The sequence below is a fragment of the Capricornis sumatraensis genome, chromosome 3, assembly GCF_032405125.1.
Source record: "Capricornis sumatraensis isolate serow.1 chromosome 3, serow.2, whole genome shotgun sequence".
Taxonomy (NCBI): Eukaryota; Metazoa; Chordata; class Mammalia; order Artiodactyla; family Bovidae; genus Capricornis; species Capricornis sumatraensis.
Genome location: NC_091071.1, coordinates 7,466,090 through 7,478,452, shown reverse-complemented (window position 1 = coordinate 7,478,452; position 12,363 = coordinate 7,466,090). Strand labels below are relative to the sequence as shown.

Below are 12,363 nucleotides of genomic sequence, written 5' to 3'. Positions count from 1 at the left end.
AACTGAGTGACTAAGCATGTGCAAGGAACTCTTATAGTGACTTAAAAGCCAAAATAGTTTACTTATTAACAAAGAAAACTTGTTTAATGCAAAGTTTCTATTTAACTTGTGCAAGCCTGACTTCCAAGCCGCTTGAAGAGTGGCAGGGGGAAGGGGGGAACCTTTCATTCAATAAAGGGACCGTCTCAGTGCCAGGTGGGTGCTAGGAGGTGGGGGACAGTGGTGACCCAGGCAGACATCATTACGAGGTCACTGTCACAAAGACCCCTGAGGCGAGGACCAGGAGGATGGTGGGGGGGATGTGCAGGCAGCTCACAGCACTATGACGCTGATGCTGAGGCTGGGGACAGTGAACAAGAAAGAGATGGTGGGGGTGGGGAGGTGCAGGAGGGACGGTCACACACTGAGAAGGCGGGACTTTAATCCCAGGGAAGGATCTGAAGGAGGGCAGAGGCCCAGCCGGATATACAGTCTGGAGAGATGGGTCTGGATGTTTAGGAACCAGAAACTGTGTGTGTGTGTGTGTGTCTGGGAGTGGGCGTGAGGAGAGAGGGTGTGAGGGGGGCTGCCAGGCCCCCCACTCAGGTGACAGTGGTGGTGGCAGTGCTTTCACAAGGAAGGCTGGATGGAGAACAGATCTGGGAGAAGAGGCTGAGCTCAGTTCTGGTTGTTTCCCTGGAGGGGACGACAGACAGGTGGTGGGAGGTCAGCGACAGAGGTGAGTGACGGAGGAGTGGAGGCAGGAGGGCCGTCTTGGGGAGCTAGCTGCAGCAGGCCGCAGTGGATGAGGCTGCCCGCAGCTGAGTCTGCAGGCTTCCTTCCATCAGCACCGCCTTGTGCCACCGGGAACTTCTCTCACCTCCTCACCGAGGGGAAGGATGGTTTCCTACCCTCCTCTTTTCTCCCTAGGCTGGGAAAGTGCGTGGTGTTGGGTGGAGGGGCGAAGGATCCTAGCAATTCTGAGTTGACTCCAACCACACCCGGGGAAGCTGCCTAGGTGAGGCGGGCCTGAGCACTCATCTGGGGGGTGGGCACTGCACGTAAATATGCTCCCCCGCCAGACTTCCGTTATTTTTCTCCTGTATCTTTTACGAGCCCTCAAGGACATACATGTGTCAAAGCAGAGTTTGGGAATATTAAAAGTCAAAACCCTTCCTTCGGCTACAAATCAACTTTGGTGGTAAACCCCCAGCCTGGCAAGGCCGTGGAAGCTGCCCCGGGTGACGTGGCCGGCCCTGCCTCGGGAGGCACGGTGCTTGCCCTGTTCCCAGCTCTCCACAGATCCATACTGATTTAGAAATAATGCCTTCAAATTACCTTCAGTAACCTTATTACTGAACCAGCTGTGTGTATGAGCACTTATCAATGCATCCCTGTGCATTAAGAGAAAATGTATGTCATACAAACAGTCTAAATATATATTACTGAGATGGGAAAAAACAAACCGTCTTTTTAAATTGCTCTGCTGTAATCAAAGATTAATCACTGTGCGCGTGTGCCTGTGTGCATGTGTTTTCTCTCTTTCTCGGGGGCTCCTTTACGGCTTTGAGCAGACCTGCCGGTCCTTCGCCGGGAGTGCTACTATCTGCTAGGCAGCTCAGACCGCCATTCTGGTGCTGGAATTAATTTTCCTGTGTTTCTAAGAGTTGGAGGAGCTGAGAGGTGGTTTTGGATTGTGTTTCCCTTCTGAGTCTTTTAGGTCTGCAGCTCAGAAACTTTCCTTCCCCAGAGGCACCTGGGGGACAGCCGGCCTCCGCGTGCCCATCTGTGGGGAGGCTCCCGGATTTGCCCCCAGAGCAGCCTGCCTCCTCTCAGTAACGCTGCCGGGCAGCCTGGCGTGCAGACAATGTCTGCGCTGTGATGGAATGTTCCTTAGAGAATCCCTGGCTGATATGGAATGTGCTGGTGGGGTGGGCTGCTTCTCAGCTCCCCAACAACACGCAGGTGAGTGCACCGATCTGGCCCTCCACAGGCCCTGGGCTGTGCTGAACAGAACCGAGTGACATTTTCGTTGCATGCGATGGTACTAGGAAAGCTATTAAGGTACATTATTTTACACATCCTCCTAATCTCTCCACACTGCTTTACTTAATTTGTGATGAAATTGTTGAGAAAGGGTACTTAAATGTACGACAGTCAGTAAAAGTAATTTATCATCTTCCCGCTTCAGCGCTCACGTTATCAGCGAACTCATTTTCTGCATTCATCATGCAATCAGCCTATTATTTGCATATTAATCAGGCAGTGGACCATGAAAGAACTGCATTCCAGCCAAATGCTGTGCTATCTCAGGAGAAACACTCAGTAATTATCATACATCAGTGTTATGATGTGGTAATTGATTATAACATCTTTCTGCTGCCCCTAGGGAGCCCCTGTGCTCACCCAGCTCCAGGCACTCCGGACAGATTGCTCTTTTCCTCCCCAACTGAGAGTCACCACGGCTGTTCTCTCCAAGTGCCATTTCCGTGGAGTATGGATCCTCCTCCTCCAATCTCACAAGGTATTTAAACTATGTGGAACGAACTGACTGTAATTCATGAGTGAGGGAGTCCAGTTGGAGGAAGGCATGTCCCTCCAGACTCAGCCTCTTGGCTTCAGAGGTGATGCTCCGGCTTTCCAGAAAAGTCTCCTTATCAAATAAAATGCAGCAACTCCAGTCCCTCCTTGTTGCAAACCTGGTACAAAGGCAGTTTGGCTGCTTTATTTAGTGCCAAACGACAAGCTAATTTTGGCCCTCTTGTAAAGGACAAACCCAACATCTGCCAATTCAGACTCGGGCTATATTTAGGAATCCAGTTCTGAAGGGAAGAGGAAGACACAAAATCGAGATGAAGCCGATGACGAAAGCTGCCTGGCTCACTTCATTCTCCTGGGGACCCCCTTCTTGCTCCTGAGCATGACTGTGGCCCAGAGGCCAGTCTGTAGGGAGCAGGACTGAGGGTCCTGGGCTGGCGGAGGGCCACTGGCAGGAAGAGGGCATGAAGCTGTCCTTGCTCAGGAAAGAACCTGGGCCACCATGTGGGTCTTCCTAAGATCTAGCCTGGAAGGGGCTTAAAATTGGCATGGACCCACATCACAGGTCAGATGGGTTACACCCTTTCTGTTGCAGAGCTTCATGAACTTGGCTCTGACTCTGCCACTGACCTGATGCTGGGTTCCCCTCCTTTATGTCTAGCTCCCAGCCTGAAACACGGGGGGATGCCCTAGGTACTAACTGAGGCATGTGATTTTCTGTGCATCTTGGATCTGATTTTTAAGTATCTGCTCATTTATCATTTGAGCCCAGTTTTGTTCTTTGTTTTGAACGTGGCCTTGACTTCCTCAAGTGTCGTTTCAGGGACCAACCCTTCACCTGTCATGGGGGACCGAGTCCTTGGTCTCCCCCATGGCAGCAAGACTGGGCTCGGAGCGCTTGTGCTTCTTAGACCTCCTCCTTGATGGGGCAAACTGCTTCTCATTCTGAGCATCTGAAAGACGGGGAGGCGGGGGGCATCATTTCTGCTCCCTGATTAGGGATTAAAGGTATCAGCACTGCCCTTGGCACATCAAAGATGCAAACATATGAGTTTCTTCATTGTAGTCTTACCACTTTTAAAAAAATTACCTGAGGGTTTTTAAACATTTAAGCTTCTTCTTCCTTCTCTGGAACTAAAACTGAAAACAGAAGTCCTCATTTGCTCCTGTGACCTACTTTTGCCTCTTGCACTGAATGCCCAGTGTACTGTAAATTCCATTCTCCAAAGAAAGTCTAAGGGGAAGAGAAAAGAGAGGCGCCCAGAGGCCTGTGTCCAGGGCTTGCTGGGGCCTCCTCCTAACGGGGAGTTAGCACGTGCCAGTACCAAGGGTCCAGGCCGAATGAGATGGGGTTGCCACCTGTGCCCACAGTCACCCAGATGAGTGTATCCAGACAAGATGGCCTGGCTCTGAGTTTGTCCCAGATGGTCTGAGCAATGACCTGCAGTCCTTAACTCTTGAAGCTCAAGATTTTGGGTGAACGTCATGGAATGGCAGGTGGATGGTCAACATTTCTGGGAGGCCAGGACGCTGGAGAGCTGCGTGCAGGTCCTCCCTTGGCTGACCCTCTGCGCTAGCTACCGCCCAGCAATGCTCCCACTTGAGTCTTCACCCAAGAAGTGAGTGCTGGGTCTATTTCCTGTTTTAAGGCCAGGAACCTGACATGTCAGGTGTGCACACGCATGATTTTATAGTTAGCCTTGCTGTCCTAATGCGTGTGAAATGACCTAACGGCAGTGGCTTCAAGGGCAGCAGTAGGAAAGCAGGCACTCAACTAGCACTTCCTCAGTGCCAGCTGCTGCTCTGGAGGCTTTTAAACATGGGTTTAAAACTCCTTATGGTCTAGGAGATAGGTACTTTTCCTATTTTAAAGAAGAAACTGAGACACAGAGAGGTTGAGTCACATGCCCAAGGCCACACAGCTGCTCAGAGGCCAAGACAAGATGAGCCCTCTGCAGTCGGCTCTGAACTCACTGTGTCCATTTGCAGCTCATACGTGCTCAAGGCTGCTCACTGCGGGATCGTGTTTTAGGTTCTGCTGTTAAAAATCAATCTAAGTATTTTTCACTGGTGATTGGTTAAATAAAGTACAGTACGGTCAGATATAGGAATTCCCTATATCAGGGAAAAGAGGAGGAAATTTTTTATGTGCTGGCCTGGGGGAGTCTCTACAATCTATTGCCAGGTGAGAAAAGCAAGGCACACCTTGAGTTCTGTGTGCGCCCTTCTATGTGCAGCAAACATCTAGATACACAAGCTCTCTGCAGGAAACAAGCAGAAGTGCCTTTGGGGAGAGTGCCTGGGGGCTTGAGGATGAGGGTGGGAGGGTGACTTATTTTTTAAAAGGGGTGTGAGCTCTTTTAAATCCTGCATTTTGTAGCCATGATGCATTTTACTTATTGAAAACAAAAACACATAAACTATAATTAAAAATAAAAGTCAAGGGCTTCCCTGGTGGCTCAGTGGTAAAGAATCCGCCTGCCAATGCAGGAGACACAGGTTCCATCCCTGATCCAGGAAGATCCCACATGCCTTGGGGGAACTGAGCCCGTTTGCCACAATTATTGAGCCTGTCCTAGAGCCTGGGAGCAGCAACTACTGAAGCCCACACACCCTAGAGGCTATACCTGGCAACTAGAGAAGCCATGACAATGAGAGGCCTGCATGCTGCAATTCGAGAAAAGCCTGCACGGCAAAGAAGATCCAGCACGGCCAAAAATAAAAATAAATAAATACAAATAAAAAAAAGTAAAATCTCTAACTCTGGGTTACTCAGAGGATGAGATGGTAGGATGGCATCACTGACTCAGTGGATGTGAGTTTGAGCAAGCTCAGGGAGATGGTGAAAGGGGGAAGCCTGGTGTGCTGCAGTCCGTGGGATCACAAAGAGTCAGACACGACTGGAATGACTGAACAACAGCAGAATCTCTCTGATTCTATCCTCTTTTTATGGAGACACAGTGATGAATCCCACTCGGGGGAGAACAGAGACCCTTGGGGGCTGATGTGTGCTGGAGCAGCCTTTCCCGGGGATCCTGATGACAACATTTGATGCTTTGAGACGCAACATGGACTGCGCTGTCTCGCCTGGTGGCTGCCTCCCCAGGGAGGCCTGTGTGGGGCCTGGAGGTGTGGCATGCCCTAGGGGAGGGGAGATGAGGCCAGGCTTGGCTTGTCCCATCCTTGAGCACCCTCTGCCTCCCTGGTTAATGCTGCAGGCAGGCTGTTTCAGGACCCTGTGGCCAGGAGCCACCAAGAATCCCATAGACGCTCAGAACGGCTAGGTGAACAAAGAGTGGCACAGGCACCGAGGTGACATGGGGAAGTGGGTGACGCTTCTGGGGAGCTTGTGAGAAGCTCCCGCCCTGCGGCCTGCAGGCCAGGTGGCCTCCCAGCTATGGCCTCGCCCGCCTCCAGGGCCACTCGTGAGGGTCCTGTCTCAGCCTGCCTCGCCACACTCTGGAAGCCCACAGGGTAAGGTGCAGCAGGCGGAGAATCCCAATGCCGCTACGGACACAGGTCACCAAGGTCACCTCAGAGGAGCAAGGAGCCCCTCTCCTGTCCTGCTGTCACACTCGGGCTCTTATTAGGTGAGCCTTCAGGCGGCGGCAGCAACAGCATTCTACATAAAGACAAAATTCTTCCGTAATTCACCTTCCTTCTGTTACTCTAAGAGAAAAAAGGTCTCTGAAGCAGAAAGTGAAAGTCAAAGTTGTTCAATCATGTCCGACTCTTTGTGACCCCATGGACTGACTATACAGTCCGTGGGATTCTCCAGGCCAGAATACTGGAGTGGGTAGCCTTTCCCTTCTCCAGGGGATCTTCCCAACCTAGGGATCGAACCCAGGTCTCCCACGTTGCAGGCGGATTCTTTACCAGCTGAACCACAAGCAGGGATTTCGAGTATTTTCCCTTTTTTTCCCCCAAAGGTTCTGTCTCCCATGTCTTAGCCCATCAGTGAACCTTTTTACTTGCAGAGCTCTTGGCCTGGAATGTTCTCCTCTCTGACCCCTTCGTGGCTCAGCCCCCTACTAGGGGCTCCCTTAGCACCAAGGGCCTCCCTCCTGGCAGGCCTGTGCCCACATGTACCAGACAACAGACGACAGTAAGGTACGCTGTGTCTGACTCCAAAAACCTGTCTTTTCTGATCTTAGATAGAGAATTCCTTTATCATGGCACTCCTGGTTATATTAAAACACCCTCATGCAGGGCACAACCAAGAAATGGATGAGCATTTGGTTCTGGCCACCACGTCCACGGCGGGTGAGTGAAGGCAGAGGCTGAGCCCTGAACTAATGATGAGCAGTGGCCACCTGCTTAGGGAGTGGCATTTTCCAGCTCACACGTGGCTTTTCAGAATTTTCTTTTGTTTTCGATCTGTGGTCTAAGGGCCATGTATAAATCAGTTATGGATATACAAATCTTTTCAGCTATTCAAAACAAAGGAGGGTTAGAATAGTTCTTTTCAGACAATACCAACAGTTGCTATGACTGATCTATTTCCATAAAAGAAAAAAGAATCAAATCAGATCTAGTCGATGGTACTGAATGAAAAGCTGCTGAATGCCTGCCTTAGATGGTGCCATGGAATTTTCTGGGGGTACAATGAGCCATTCCTTTTCTTATTAATGAGCTATTCAAATGCCCCACCCTGACTTAATCATTAAAATTGAGGCACTAATGGCTTATTTGAGGAAGTTTCAGCAGAATCCTATTGCTAAATCAAAGGCACTAAAACTGTGGATATGTTCTTCTGGCCATTATGTGTATTAAAAAGGAAGGCCTGTCCCTAATCGGAGGCCATGTCTGTGTAGGACCATATGCAGCACAGAGCCCTGTGGCCTCACGTCAGGGAGGGGCGTGCATGAGACCACCCATGTTAAGAGACGGATGCAGCTGCTGTCTTCTCAAGAGGCAACTGGTGCTCTGCCGAGTGAGAAGTGCGACGCGGAGCCATGGAATTCTCCACGGGTGGAGACTTGGAACCTGCAGTTCCTACCCAACACGCTGGGGAAAAGCTGGGTGTTTTATAATTAATCAGAGGAGACTGAGCCATCCCTTGTGCAGTTTGCAATAATCCATCGGAAGAGGGTGTGGAGCTTGTGAGCTGCAGTCAGGAAGGGCTCCCAGAGTAACAAGTTACAAAAGCTGATACAGTTGTTCTCTATCTCTGTGTCTCTATTTCTGCCTTGCAAATAGAATCATCTGTACCATTTTTTAAAGTCTGCACATATATGCATTAATACACTTAATACACGATATTTGTGTTTCTTTCTCTGACTCACTTCACTCTGTATGGCACCCTCTAGGTTCACCCACGTCTCTGCAAATGGTGCAAGTTTGTTCCTTTTTATGGCTGAGTAATATTCCACTGTGTGCATACACGCATGCTTGTGCATGTGTACTTGTGTATGTCCATTCCTCTGTCAAGGGACATTTAGTTTGACATATACACAGATGACAGACCCTGATGCTGGGAAAGACTGAAGGCAAAAGGAGCAGAGGGCGGCAGAGGATGAGGTGGTTAGATGGCATCACCGACTCAATGGACACGAACTTGAACAAACTCCAGTACACGGTAAAGGACAGTGAAGCCTGGCATGGTGCAGTCCATGGGACTGCAAAGAGTCAGACACGACTTAGTGACTGAACAACATATATAGTACTTGTTTAACACAGAACCTACGATATAGTACAGGGAACTCTACTCAATGCCCTGTGGTGACCTAAATGGGAAGGAAATCCAAAAAAAGAGAGGATATATGTATATGTGTGACTAATTCATTTTGCTGTACAGAAGAAACTAATAAAACATTGTAAAGCAACTGTACTCCAATAAAAATTGAAAAAAAAAAGAAAGAAAGGTTATAAAGCTGAGCGCATGGGTGAGTCCTCCCTATCAGTTCTCTGTAAGGCAATGACGGACTGAGTTGCATCCAGAAAAATCTATTCTCCTTTCCTTCTCCCCTCTTAAGAGCTGTCTCCCGTCTCCTTTCCCTTGGGGCTAAAAGATTAATCACACCAAGGAACCATGAATACGAAAGGAGCTTTAAAGAAAAAATGCAATTGGAGTCATAGCTAACTATGTGCCTATATACCTGCCTACATATATGTACACATGCACACTGTCATCACTGCTCCAGGTTTTCCTCCTTTAAAAAAAACACCCTGCTAACTGATAAGCAATGACTGCAGGCCGCACTCAGAGAAGACAAGTCTCACTCGGCCCCTCCCTTCTCCTTCTCTGAGGGTTCTCTTTGGTTCCCTTGAGCATTACTATTGCTAAGCAGGGCAAGGGCAGCCAATGGCTAGCTGAGATTGGAGAAAAACAAAAGGGAGACACGGAGGACCATTCCCCAAGGACCACCTGCACCTCTGCCTTCAAATAGGTTTGCTATATTAGATCAAAGGCAACCCAACACTGGAAACTTTGAAAGAAGCCAACCCCAAAATTGTGTGTTGAGGGACTTGCCCGGTGGTCCAATGGTTAAGACTCTGTGCTCCCAAAGCAGGCGGCCAGGTTCGATCCCTGGTCGGGGAACTAAGATCCCCCATGTCGCAATGTAGATTCTCAGTTCTGCAATTGAGGCCTGACACAGCCAAATAAATAAATACCTATTAAAAAAAAAACAACAACAACTAGACTACCGGGAAATAAAGGATCAGGTAATTGATCTGAAGTGTGGTCCTTTAAAAACCGTTTTTGCTTTTTAAGCTACTCATATAATCAACATGGAACTTTCTGTTCTCCTTACTCTTCATGGAGGCCTCGACAGCTTCCAAAATAAGCAGAGGTCACTCGCTGAAAATGGCATCAACTTTCCTCAATGTCTGAGGCCATCATCCTGACGCTCGAATCATCAAAGGGACATTTTGAAATGATTACAACTGCCAAGAGGAAAAGTGATGATGCACCAGAAACTTGAGTTTGTCTCTCCTTTTATCATAGAACTGATCGGCAAGTTCGACAGAGAAATGGTTAAGAAAAACGGAGACACTGAGGGCAACGGGCCTGGGTGGAAAGAGAGAGACAGGAATTCTTGGTGCAGAAAACTGATTCCTGTGTCAGCAGTTCGCTGTGGAGATGAGTGAGGCCCTCTGCTCCTGGGGCACCTCATCGCCATGGTAACTAAGCACAGAGCCATGCATTAGATCTGCACCATCTCTGCTCAGAAAGAGGCTATGGACGGAAGGCAGGTCTTCCAAAGTCCTTCCACACCTGGGAGGCTAAACCGGTGGCCAGGCCAGTTTGGCAGCCTGGATTCTCAGACACCGACTGTTTCTCACCAACATTCAGAAACAGACTAACCCAAGGGTAGAATTACCTTCCTGTGGTCACCTGCTGCCACCACGCTGAGCTGGCTCAGGCAGAGGCCTCATGAAGCCACCACTGAGGACAGAGCATCTTTCTGGGTCTAGGGGCCTCTTTGGAAGGATTCTGTGGTAGCCATGGTGAGAGCAGGGAATTAGAACCCTGGAGAAACCCTAGGCTAGAGGCATTACTCCCATGCTTTTGGGGGAGCATGCTGAAAGCTTTCTCTGAGACACTAATTTTTTTAAGCGGTCAAAGGTCCTGGAGTCCTGGACAGCAAGGAGATCAAAGCAGTCAATCCTAAAGGAAATCAGTCCTGAATACTCACTGGAAGGACAGATACTGAAGCTCCAATACTTTGGCCACCTGATTTGAAGAACTGACTCATTGGAAAAGACCCTGATGCTGGGAAAGATTGAAGGTGGGAAGAGAAGGGGATGACAGAGGATGAGATGGTTGGATGGCATCACTGACTTGATGGACATGAGTCTGAGCAAGCTCTGGGAGTTGGTGATGGACAGGGAGAGGCCTGGCATCCATGGGGTTCAAAGAGTCAGACACAACTGAGCGACTGAACTGAACTGAATAGCCATTCATCCCAAAATGATTTGTCAACATCCATCATTATAAGCGAATTCTGTTTTTCAAATCTAAATTCCACATCCTGAAAGGCACAGCTACTTTAATTTTTAGAAACACTCCTAAAAGGGTAAAACTGAAGTAAAGAAATTTTAAACAAGGAAAACTGCCACCCTAATCTTGTCACTATTGGTCATCTTTCTTTTCATTTTGACAGGCACTTTCTAGTCTTTCCTGATCCAGAGAAGCATTTTCACTTGGCCACCATCATGATATTAAAAAAATTTTATATTTTCCTAGCATATCAGAAACATTTTTCCCCTTCCCCCACAATCACCATAATTACTATTTCTACCGATGGCTTCCCGGTTGCTGACTCACAGCGGGCGTGTTGAGGGGGAAGTTTGCAGTCTACCTCCCATCTTGCTTGGAGAAGAAGTGGCAACCCACACTCCAATAGTCTTGCCTGAAGAATCCCACGGACAGAGGAGGGTCACAAAGAGTCGGACACGACTGAGCACCTTGCAGAAGCCCATCTTGCTCAGGTGACAACAGGGAGAGGCCTGCCTGCCGCCTCTTCACAGAAACCAGGGGAAAGTGCTACAGCGCTCACTTTTACCCAGGGGCTCACTGCCTCCTCCTCCCTCCCTCCCTCTTTCAATCTCCAGACTCCCCAAGAGTGTAAATCACTTTATTTTATAAAGTAATTTGATCTCTTACAAATATCATTCATGTCCCTCTGAGGAGCCCTGTGAGTTTTTCCCATGTTGGAAATGGGACTGTCATATGAATGTTCCAGCACGGTCACGAGGGCTTGGTATAACAATAAAAACCACTTTTTAAAGCCACTCTTGAAGAATTTGTTCAGAACCAGAGAAGGTTTGGGCATCGATCATAACCGACCTGGAACTGTAGGCAATTTCTTGTTTTATTTAGGAACAAGGGAGTTTGATCTAAAAACTGTCACATTCTGCCAAGTTGGGTCCTGACTCTGATGGGGCAGCAAATACTTGGGGAGTTTAACAGGAGGCCGGCTTTCTGTTTAAGTGACAGGCAGGGCTAATTTTCCATGCAAACGTCCGGGAAACTCTTAGCACAAACAACTGTGTCCATTATTTCCCTAATGTGTCTTGAATTTGAGCCAGGGCTGTGTTAAGGTCTCCAGCACTTGCTAATTAGATTGGCCAACCCAGAAAGGCAGGGAGGAGGAAGTACACCTGATCCTTCTCAGAGGGCCAACCGCTCCTTTCAGAGGTGTAGCGAAGGAAGCCAAGAGCCTGGGTTAGACACAGCCTTCAACCCCTCAAGACAGAATACCCGTAACACAAGAAAATGTTGGTGGGGAACTGAGCTGCACCCCAGTGTACTCCGGCTGCTTCTGTGCGTGGGTTTGGAATTTTGAAGTGGTATCGGCCGCTGCGGCCCAGCTGTTCCCCTCACGACACGTGTTTTCCCTCATAAAACTTCCAACAGGCTGGCGGGTTCCATGCTCCTCACTTAGCTTTGTTTGTGTTTTCAATGAATCAATGGGATATGGAGACTAATTAACATGTTTAGAAAGATGAAGAAAGGAAGAAAGAGGAACAGCTCATGACGCTGGCTGTTCCCGAGAGCTGGGTGGGAAGAGGCTGGCACAAGCGTATGCCCAGGAAGGCGAGGAACGCACGAGGTCAGGAGCCTGGTGTGCGGGCCAGCCCGGGGCTGCCATGTTCAGGAGTCCGGAAGGCGGTGAAGTGACCTCAGAGACCAGGCCTCAAGGCTCTCTGACACCGGACAGAAGCAGCCCCAGCCCCTTGGCTGGTGCTCCAGGCTCTCCACCACCTGCTCCCAGGCTGGACCTCAACCTCAATGCCACTCTCCTGAGCATCATGCCCTGAACTGCAATGCCTATTCCTTGTCCCCTATATCCTGTTATAAGGCTGGAAGCCCCCCTGAGCACAGAATCCGTCTCTGAC

At 49.1% G+C, this 12,363-nt stretch overlaps 1 protein-coding gene across 6 annotated transcripts in view; it reads right to left on the bottom strand.

The window, feature by feature from the left end:
- Positions 1–12,363, bottom strand: part of CUX1 (cut like homeobox 1) — a 349,582-nt gene that overhangs the window by 50,900 nt on the left and 286,319 nt on the right. The window lies entirely within an intron of this gene.